Consider the following 11,218-nt stretch of genomic DNA (forward strand, 5'->3'; position numbering starts at 1 on the left):
GTTATTTGTAGAACAAACAAATAAATAAGCTACCAAATGCTTTCTGGAACCATCTCTCTCCTGTTTGTTAATCAAGATGAAAAGAATCACAGGCTGGGGGGAGGAAGAAGTAAACCACACTCGCATGTTTCGAGCCCAGTAGGAGTTCAACACTGACTTAATGCAGGATGACTACTGCATAATAAGGGCTGTCAAAAAATTAGAGTTCCAACATCAAACACATCAAGCAAATACAGTTGCCCTGACTGATGGGAGCTCCACAAATTGAAGGTAAAAATGCCTCTTCTTTTATTTAGGCAAGACCCTTGAATCCTCTTGTGTATTTTCTCAACTTTACCTAAGAGTTAATAATTTTTATTATCCTATGTAAGTTAGGTAACTAATAAAATGTAGAACTGTGTTTTGATGACAGTAGCTATTTTCAAAGGGTTACTGAGAATTATATTGCTGAGTAAATTAAATTCACTGTAGAGAGAGACCAGCTGTGACTAATCTAGATCTTCCCCCACCCCTCGTGACATTATTCCTTGATTTATTTTTCCCAAGTCCACCAGACAAAATCATCTTTCCTTCTGAGTGATTGTGATCCATGTTTTAATGCAAAATGATTTCTTTGTATTCCAAATGAGTAGCTCATATAAGGAATAGGGGTTTTTTTTTCCACCCAGCTTGGCTCTGCTGGTAGTAACCAGCAAGTAAGATTTGTGGCCTTAAGAAATAAGGCAATGTTGTTGCATGTTGTGAAGTATGTATTTTTAATAGCACTGTAAGAATTAGGGCAAGGAAAAATGACCCTCGGCACTATTCTCACTCTTTAATTTTATCTTATAACTTGATCATTAAATATTCCTTTTAAATGGACTGGACCTATGTCCCCAAGCTACAAAGATAAGGAGATATTCAGAGCTATGTTGCTATGTGCTTGCAGTATTGTTTACTCTCATGAGCCAAGGGTAAAGTCAAAAGGTAACTGGCCTTGCCATCCACCTACTGCCACAAAGAATTCCACAGCATGGATTAAACAAATATTCCTGTGGCAGGTAGTCTTCAAAATAGGAAAAACCAATCATGAATAACTCTACCTTGAAAAGAAAACAGTTTTCTGGTCAGAGAAAGATATTTATATACGGCATGCAAGACCAGAATTCATGGAGATGAGAAATAGGGACCAAAGGGGAGCAATTCGCTTTTGCCCTGCCTGTGGGATTGTGACTGGTAGCAGCCCACATATTTCCTCGTTCAAGCATCTCCCATGATCCAGGAGGCTGGTCACTGAGAACTTGTTTGTTTGCACATTTGGTTGATCAAATGCTGTATTAGGGCCAAAGCTTTTCCCAAAAGAAAATCTTGGTTAAGCAGACAGTTACTCCAGGGCTGCACTTCCAAACAGATGTTCTTCTGTAGGGTAATACCAGCTAATTGTTGTTGCTGTTTTTAACTTCAGCAAAAATGTATGAAGCCTACTACCTGCTCTGTTGGTCTCCAAAACATACAAATTTCTTCTCAAGCAGTAATAAGCAACTCCACTGAACTCATCACATCATTAAAACACGTATGCAGCCTCAGGTCACCTGCCCTTCATCTGGCTAAAATAGATTCCATTACAGGAAGGTTTTTGAAGAAAGATACCATTCATTTCTCCTTGGTGTTCTTGCTCCTAGTCTAGGCTCCCTTTACACAGAAGACAGCTATATCCATGCTTCAGGACCATATCCACTTAGCTCTTGATATATTTACTTTCACAAAGTTGGGGGTTTTTTGTTTGGTTTGGTTTGGTTTGGTTTTTGCTTTTTAGGGACACACATGCAGCACATGGAAGTTCCCAGGCCCAGGGCTGAATTGGAGCTGCAGCGGCTGGCCACAGCCACAGCAACGCAGGATCCGAGCCACATCTGCAACCTACACCACAGCTCAGCAATGCTGGATCCTTTAACTCACTAAGCAAGGCCAGGGATCTAACCCACATCCTCATGGATACTAGTTGGGTTCTTAACCAGCTGAGCCACAGTGGGAACTCCTACTTTCACTAACTTGTGCATTCATAGTTTTTGTTCAAGATTGTTTTAAGAAACAACTGAGTGATATCTTGTTTTTACCTATGTTGGTATTTTATAAAAGGCCCCTAACAGTTAATTTTTACAACACTCCCTATATAAAACCCTTAGTAAGAAATTTATTTGAATTATTATTTTATAATAATTTATTAGCAGGAAAAAAAAATTTAGCCAAAACTTTGTTTCCTCAGGAGAAAAGAAACAGTTTTGCTTCAACCTTTTTCTTCTTCTTCTTCTTCTTCTCCTCCTCCTCCTCCCCCTCCCCCTCCCCCTTCTCCTCCTCCTCCTCCTTCTTCTTCTTCTTCTTTTTTTTTTTTTTTCCTGCACCTGTGGACCTGTGGCATATAGAATTTCCCAGCCTAGGGATTGAATAGGAGCTGCAGCTGCTGGCCTATACCAAAGACACAGCAATGCAGGATCTGAGCCCTGAGCCAAGTCTGCAACGTACCCCACAGCTCATGGCAATGCCAGATCCCTGACCCACTGAACAAGGCCAGGGATCAAACCTGCATCCCCAGGAATACTATTCAGATTTATTTCTGCCGCGCCACAACGGGAACTCCCTCAACTTTTTTTTAATGTACACTGTGATACCATAATTTGCCTTTTTTAGCAAACTCTTAGGAGGCTCAATTAAATCTAAGGTACAATTATAGCAATTGTATTGAACCTTACATCTAACATCTAATACACTTAGGTACATTTTCACTAGTTTTCATTTTTCATTTTCTATTTCACTACCCAAGTATATCTCTTTTATAATATTTTTTGTCATATTATGTTGGAAAGAAATTAGGTCTGTTGTACTCCAGCTGTCAACCTCCTTGACAGAGGGATGTATATTTATTTAATACATGTTAGAGAGCCTGGCCATTGTGAGTACTAAAAGGATAAGTACAGATTGCATGGGCAAGGTCTATAATCAGTCCACAAATATGTGTGTCCACAGAGTCCTGCTTTTCAAAGTAGTATTAATGAATTAGAAACCCAAGAGAAGGAAATAGAAAATTAGAGTATTGAGAGAACTAAGAATATGTTCATAACCAGCAACATGTGTCATGCACTTATTTAACTTAGTAGAATTACAAAATGATGAAACTGAAGAAAGATTTTGCCAAGAAGGAATTTCAGCCAATCTTGAATAGTGAAGGACAGCATGACAGATTGGACGTGTACATGTGTGTATGTAATAGTATACATTTTCTCATGAGGGTACATGTTTTTGGAAGATTAGAAGGTGTTTGGAGAAAAAGCAAAGAAGTAGAATATAACATTTTAATGATGCCTATTAAGAGCAAAGATAACAATAAAAAATCACTCCTCTTCCACATAAGAATTTGCCTCCCAGTTAAATTGCTGTGTTTTTCTCTTCTGGAAACCTGCTAAAGACAAAATGTCAGCCATGTTATTAAGAAGTATGGCTTGTGGTAAAATTGACCCTCATTTGGTAAATTGCATCTGCACTGGAAGAATTATGAAGATCTAATAGGGATTCATAACTCTGGGCCTCCCTGAGCGTGATGACCCTGATAGTCAGACATGTCCCTTAGGGGGCCCTTTGGAACTCTTTCTAGAGATTCAGGATCCCATGGGGCGGGAGGCTTTTAAACCAGTGTGGTTCATTCTCTCGCACCTGACTGTCACCTGGGGTACCCAGATGGCCTTAACACTCCCCCACGCTTCACTAAACTTTTGACAGATTTCTTCAAGACCATAGTCCCCTTGCCACCCTTTTCTTCGAGTATTAACTTCAGAAAACTCACAATTTTGATTTCTTCCTCTGCTCCTTTGAAATGTAAATCTTCCATGACCCAGGAATGTCTTTCTCAAGGACCAGGGAACCCTCCCTCTGAAATGTAACCATCAAGAAAGAAGAGGCCAGCCCCCAGCCTCTTTGGCAGGATAGGAACCTAAGCTGCAATCAGCAGTAAGGGGCAATTAGCCAACAAAGACACCCTACTCACACTGAGTAACCTTCCAGCCAAGATCCTCCAGTACTTCCCCATTAGCTCACCTCAGTATTTGAAAATCTTCCCACCTCTTGCTTCAAGGGAGTTGTGTTCAGTCTCCCTCCCCTACTTCAGTCGTCTTGAATAAAGTCTTCCATGTTTTTTCACAAGTGACCAGTACAGCTTTTTTTTTTTACAAAGGTGAAGTGAGGGAGCAAAGAGAACAGCTGCTGGGTGGCTGTGTGGACTGCGTCAGTGGCTGCAAGGACTCCTCTAAAGAAGAATCTCGATGCCGCTCTTACCGGTAGCAAGCGGGGCTCCATCCTCCATCTGTCTTCCAGAGCCAGCTGAACATTTAGCTGAATGTAAGAAGACTCCCCTGATGGTTATTGCACTTAGGATGACCCTACTCCACTACCTCACTACTGTTTTACATTTTGCCTTTCTATAGCGTTTACTTTCAACCCAAAAGACATGTAAAACCAGAACGTGAAATAATGATTCCTTACTAACTTGCTTTATAGTTTGCAGTAGCCCTCTCTTTTCTGTTATTAGGTGAGCCTGAATTACTATTTAATGGCATATGAGAAAACTCTCCTGGAACTTGGCCATAATGGAGCTGCTTCCTTGTGTTAGGACTTTTGAAGAACAACTCAGGCATTTTATTAGTTTAGCTGCAAGCGAAATGGCAGCTTATCCACATGGAAGGGAGATAACTTTTTTAATGTCATCAAAGAACATGATTTATAAGAAAATAGGTATAGGCTCAAAAAAACCCGACAAGGATTCTGAGATCAGTGAGATTTGCATATTGGGGTTGGTGACAGGAGTAAAGCTGGTTCCCTGGCAGCTAGAAAAGAGGCTACTCTGGACAGTCTGCTCGTGAGCAGGCTGGTTGGGGTCATCAAACAATCAAAAAGGCAATTTCAGTTGTTTATGAATTCTCTGAAAAACCTGGAAGATTTAACATGGACTGTCTCTTTGTATTGTCTCCTAGGGTGCTTTCTATGCTACCTTTCCCTTAATTGTTTACCCCAGTCTGAACTGTTTCCGCATCAGAATTTCTCGGCACATTCAGACAGCCTTGGCTTGGGCAGGATGATGGTAAACATTCCATCCTGACTGCTGAATGTATTTTTCAAAACAATTACTTAGATCCAATTGATTGAGCCAGAAACACTGTTCAGGCTATATGGATAGAACAAAGAACCAAAGAAGGAAAAGAGGAACTTTTCAACTCAGTTTAATCTTTTTAATGATCCTTTTAAAGTAGGTCATAGAGTTAAAGGAAAGTGTGTTTAGGACTTGGGGAAATTACTTCAAATATATTCTAACTCTAAAATTAAAGTACATCCAGGCAGATAATGGATTGCTGAAAAATTTTTATACACACTTTATCTAAAGAGCTGTCAAGAATTTATAAATGAATACCACGTTGTCTGAAGTTCTTAGAGAATACAGACAACTTCCTTGGACTGATGCTAGCTGTCGGCTGTTAATGCATAATAATTATGTCTTCACTGATAATTCTTCCAAGAACTTGTTTTCTGTATCTTCTTATTGTAATTCTCTTCCTCCTCCATCTCTCCCGCTTTTAACCTTTCCTTCTTTGATTTTTATTATCTAGTCTGTGCAAAGATGGATTCTCTGAAACATGAAAGGATTTAATAGATGATAGGATTTATAGAGACATGGATGGCCCATTTAAATCTAGAAGACTAGGACAGCTTAAATGAGAAAAGTAAGAAAAACATCTCTGGAACTATTCCAGCCATCTTTGCATGTCGCAGATGAACTGTGCAATACTGTGGGAGAAATTTGAACTTACACCACGAGGAAGTGGGATCCTGGCAGAAATTCTGTTAAATTCAGCAACATTCCTAAGCTCAGTGAAGGCATTGTGCTAGGTACCCTAGGAGTTACAAAAGTGAAGCACACCCCTTATGTCTTTATGGAATTTAGGATCAGACTGAGTTCTTTAGTACTCAGGAGTCCTCTTCTTGAGAGCAGAGGTGACTTCTACCCATTTAAACCCACAGAACCTAGTACAGGGCCAATCAATGCCCAGGTAATACTTATTAAACTGGAGCACACAGAGTTGCTTTATGAGAATAAAAATATGAGTTACCTAATGCAATGGGTTATTCATAAGAAGACTGTCTGGCAGACATCTTGCTTTGCAGCACCAATAGCCCTTAAAAACTATATCTCACCTCTTTGAGTTAGCAGAAGCACTTGATCTGACAGATGAGAAGGAACAGCTAAAATAAAAATAACTACTTACCGAGCTATTGATCCTACATTGCACTGAGTATTCTATAAGGACTTTGCATGTTTTCTCTGACTTTATTCTCATGTCATTCTGTGAAGATGCCATGAAGCAACTGAAGCCCCCACAAATGAAGAATTTATGCAGTTACAAACCTAGTAAGGGAAGAAACTAGGATTGCAGCTCTGTTTTTATAACTCCAAAGCCCATGTTCCTTCCATTGGTTTTCACTGTTTCTGAAGCATAAGAAAATGACGAGCAGACACTAGATACATGCCTCCAATAAGCCAGAAACTTTGACAGGTGCTCTTATTGGAAGGTTAATGCATTCAAGACTTACTGGGAATTGCTCACTAATAAAAGGTAAGGTAAACTTTGATTTTCCTAAGTGAGTGATCTGAAGCTGATATTTAAGACAAGCTTTTCCTCTCATTTCCAAATGCCATTTGCAATATATTTCATGGCAAAATATATGTGAATTTTGCCTGAGACTTCCAAACACATGTGAATTTTTATTGCTCATCTCTTTCTAGGTTTGTATACCAACAAAGAATGGAGGAATAGAAAAGAGAATGGAAATTAATGTTTTAGGTGTTAACTGTGTACTAGAGTTAGTAGTAAAAGCAAGATTTAATCTCCAAAAGGCATTTTCTGACCTTGAGGCCTATTTTTTCCCACTCTACTACACTGGTTCCACAGAAGTTACTAGTATATCTGACAGTTGTTGAGTTGTGCTAGCTGCAAATTTTGTGGCACATCTTCTTTAAGCACCAGTCCGCTCCTCTGTAAGATGGGGGTCATGGTAATGATTACTTCCTAGGGCTTGAGAACTAAATAATTTAATTTGCTGAACACAATGCCTAACAAGTAGAAAGCCAGCCAATCTTTGCATGGCACTGGCAGTCTACGATGTGTTGCATTTTACATTAGTCTAAATTAAAATAACATTTTTTAAGTTTTATTGAAATAGAGTTGATTTACAATGTTGTGATAATTTCTGCTATGCAACGAAGTGATTCAGTTATACATATACACATAGCCTTTTTTTTTTCAGATTCTTTTCCCATATAGATTATTGCAGACCCCAATATAGAGCTCCCTGTGCTGTACAGCAGGTTCTCATTGACCACCCATGCCAGAAATTACGTCTTTAGCTAACATCTATATGCCAGGGTTTGCTCTGTCTCGAATCTCAGTAAAATTTAAGGCTCTTGTCCCTCCTTTGTTATATGAAAGTAAGTTCCAGAGTTTACTCAGTTAAAAAAAGAAAGGTAACAGGAATGTTCTACTGTTTCTGTTGGCCATAGTGCCTGGCCCCCTGTGTTATGCAGTGCCCTGTCCAGCTGAGGCTGCAGGGAGGCCATGCTCTCAGCCACAGCCATGGGAATGTCACTGGAGTGCCCAAGACCAAGCTTCCTAGTTCACAGCCCACATGTGACTGTCCCCATTGGAATTCCTGCCAGTTCTGAGGAGCCAGAGGGACCCAAATTATAGAGAAGGCCATTGAGAGCCCATGAGCATGGCTTGACCCTGTTTGGACCCATGTAATTGGTGGCTCCTCCCCTGTCCTTGTATAGGAGAAAGAATGTATGTTCTGCCCACCATTCTCACAGTGGGTGCCATTTCAAGGATGCAGACTTGAGAGAGCAGTGTGGTACTGAGACCACCTGGATGGTATGCATGACCAAGCACAGTTAAGGCCTCTGTATAAACTTTCAAGATTCTGGCGAGCATGGAGATGTGCTCGTTTTGCAGCCAAAAGACAAGCCTTGTAAGTACGTTCCCTTGATTATTAGAACTGCCACCTACCAGTCTGGAGTACTCTGCGTTTTTCTTCGATCTTCTTCTGCCTTCCACATATGTGGCCCCGGTTCGGATTCACCCAGGAAGCTCCTGAGTTTGCAAACTAACACCAAGTTGCAACCTTCAACCCTCAGTCAAGGAGGTTGCCACACTCTGGGCTGAAGCCTTGCCCATCTTCTGTCCATGACTCTGCACAGCCTCCACACCCTCCTCACCCAAACAGAACCATCTCTGCCCCTTAAAAGCCCAGACTTTGAAAAGGTTGAGGGCGGGGAGTGGTTCTGCAGGGTTGATTGATGTGGATTTTCCGTTTCCGGCTTGAAACCCAGAGAGATTATTAATAAACTCCTCCCATTCCTATGTGTGCTAACCTTATTCTCTGTACTTCCCTTATCATGGATGAGTAATGCTAGTCAGCAGACTATATTTTGAGTACAGCAGTGTTACACATACTTTTTATCATAACATATTTCTCCATATTTTGGTTACAATGGTAAATGGACAAAGGCCAAAATATGGGGAGTTCCCGTTGTGGCTCAGTGGTTTAAGAATCCAACTAGTGTTCTTGGGGAAGTGGGTTCAATCCCTCTTCTCACTGAGTGGGTTAGAGATCCACCGTTGCCACAGGCTGAGGTCTGGTCACAGACGTTGCTCAGATACTTCATTGGTATGGCTGGTGTAGGCCAGCTCCAATACAGCTGCTAGCCTGGGGTTGTCCATGTGCTATAGGTACAGCCCTAAAAAGAAAAAGATATACGTGTATGTGTATATATATATATATATAGAGAGAGAGAGAGAGAGAGAAATCTGTAGATGGCATAAAACTAAGAAGAAAACTCTTTCGTAAAGGACTGAGATGTTTGGGATTTTTTGTAATACAATATTGGCTAGTAAAAGCTGACTGACACACACATATTTCTACTTGTATTTTATGAATACCATCTAGAAGCAATCAGTGTCTATTATCTTTCCTTGAAAACAAATAAGAGAATTAATAAGCTTTACTGCTTTATTCGTCCAACGTTGTTTTGTACATCCCAATTTGTCCTTATAATTCTCTTTCCTTTTTGCTGAAATATCTTCTAAGGTAATTCTTTCAGAGGATGTCTGTGAGTAGAAAACTGAGTTCTTACTTATCTTAAATTGTTGAGATTTTGCCTTCACGATGGACAGTTTATTTGTCAGAAGTATCTGGGTTCAGAATTACTCTTCTCAGAACTTCTGAGTTATTACTTTTTCATTTTCTTGAGTTTAGCATTGTCATGAGAAATTCAGTGGCAATCTTGTTTTCATGCATTCCTTATTCCTTTAGTTTAATATTTATGTGGATGGATTTTATTTTCAGGTATTTGTTTATTCTCCTGAGGATTTTATGTGTGCTAAGTTTGTTACTGAACCAAACTTGGGTCTGCTACTCACATAGAGTAAAACCAGCTTGTGGTGAAGAAAAGTACAGCATTCGGAGTTCCCATCATGGCTCAGTGGTTAACGACTCTGACTAGGAACCATGAGGTTGCGGGTTCGATCTCTGGCCTTGCTCAGTGGGTTAACGATCCGGCGTTGCCGTGAGCTGTGGTGTAGGTTGCAGACGCGGTTCGGATATCTAGTGTCTGTGGCTCTGGTGTAGGCCAGTGGCTACAGCTCTGATTCGACCCCTAGCCTGGGAACCTCCATATGCCACAGGAGCGGCCCAAGAGATGGTAAAAAAACCAAAAAAAAAAGAAAAGAAAAGTACAGCATTTGTTGAAGGGTGCCACGCAAGAAGAATAGGAAGCTCATGTTCAAGAGACTCAAACTTGGCTTTCAGGGAAGGGGTTTTAAAGGCAGTGTGAGGTAGTACAGGGTGTGTGATCAACTCATGCATAGTTTTCAGATTGGTTGACATCCAAGCTTCAAGCTTCATCAGCCTTTTAATTTCAGCCAGTCTAGTTCTGTGTGCTTGCACTTAGCTTTTTCATCTAATGGGGGTCTGCTTCCTGTAAAAACAACTTAGGATTGTGTGTCATGCCTTTATTTACATCTTTCAGGGAACTGGAAATTCCATGATTCTGCCATGTGGCAGACTTATAGTCTAAATTGTTAGCAGTTTTCAGGTCCAACAGCTATTCTTTTTTTTTTCTTCTTCTTCTCTTTTTAGGGCTGCACCTGAAGGATATGGAAGTTCCCATGCAAAGGGTCAAATCAGAGCTGCAGCTACTGGCCTATGCCACAGCCGCAGCAATACCAGATCCAAGCTGCAGCTTTTGGCAATGTCAGGTCCTTAACCCACCAAGCGATGCCAAGGATCAAACCCACATCCTCATGGATACTAGTCTTGTTCTTAACCTGCTGAGCTGCAATGGGAACTCCCTAACAGCTATTCTTTGTTTCTACATCTTCACATTGCCTCATCATAAACTCTTGAGCTAGCCTTGTGAGACTCAAGAGAGGCCAGGGAAACTAAAGCAAAAGTCTTTCATTTCAAGAAATGGAGACACAGAGGCTTGTATGAGATTTCAAGTTCTAATATGTTTGGTAACATCCAATTGCCGTGATGCTTGAAGGATAAAGTCACTGTTTTACAATGGTTTTATGACATTTTATTTTCTTATAATGTTGTAGATATATCTTCCTTGACTCCTGGCATGGGAGCTAGCTGCAGAAAAGTCTGAAGGAACCTGACTTTTCCCTCTACACAGCTTCCTTTTCTATTTGGATGACCATATCCTACAGGTAAATCCTTTCTGCAAGTGAAATCTTTCCTTAACTAATTTCACAAACAGGATATAATTTAGTGTCTCTCATTTTTTAAAGAAATTTTCCTGTGACCTCTGGGAAATAGAGTGTTCTTCAGATATGCAGATTAAACTATGGTATAATTTAAAATTTTAAAAGATGTTTTTTGGTCTCTGAGTGGTTCTTCAGTTCCATGCTTTATAAATTCTGCTTCTGAGCACTAATTATACATGCAATGGGTTTTTGTGTGGCCTTCAGTCTCCCACCCTCTCCATAATCATTCCTATATATTTATACTTTTCCATTATTCTTTCTCTATAACGTCCTCTAGGTTTTCAGCATGTACCTTAATGTTATTTAACTCATTTTTATCTTATTTTTAATTGTCTTTAGTTTATCTTTTTTCTCTTTGTGTATTTCTTTTTCAT

At 40.1% G+C, this 11,218-nt stretch overlaps 1 long non-coding RNA gene across 2 annotated transcripts in view; it reads left to right on the top strand.

Annotated features, from left to right (window-relative positions):
• LOC110259475 overlaps positions 1–10,781 on the top strand; it is a 407,237-nt gene extending 396,456 nt beyond the window's left edge. For both annotated transcript variants that reach the window (XR_002341895.1, XR_002341896.1), the window contains 2 exons: positions 4,205–4,368; positions 10,677–10,781. This is a non-coding gene — a long non-coding RNA (uncharacterized LOC110259475). The remainder of the gene's footprint in view (positions 1–4,204; positions 4,369–10,676) is intronic.

Source organism: Sus scrofa, chromosome 2, assembly GCF_000003025.6.
Source record: "Sus scrofa isolate TJ Tabasco breed Duroc chromosome 2, Sscrofa11.1, whole genome shotgun sequence".
NCBI lineage: Eukaryota > Metazoa > Chordata > Mammalia > Artiodactyla > Suidae > Sus > Sus scrofa.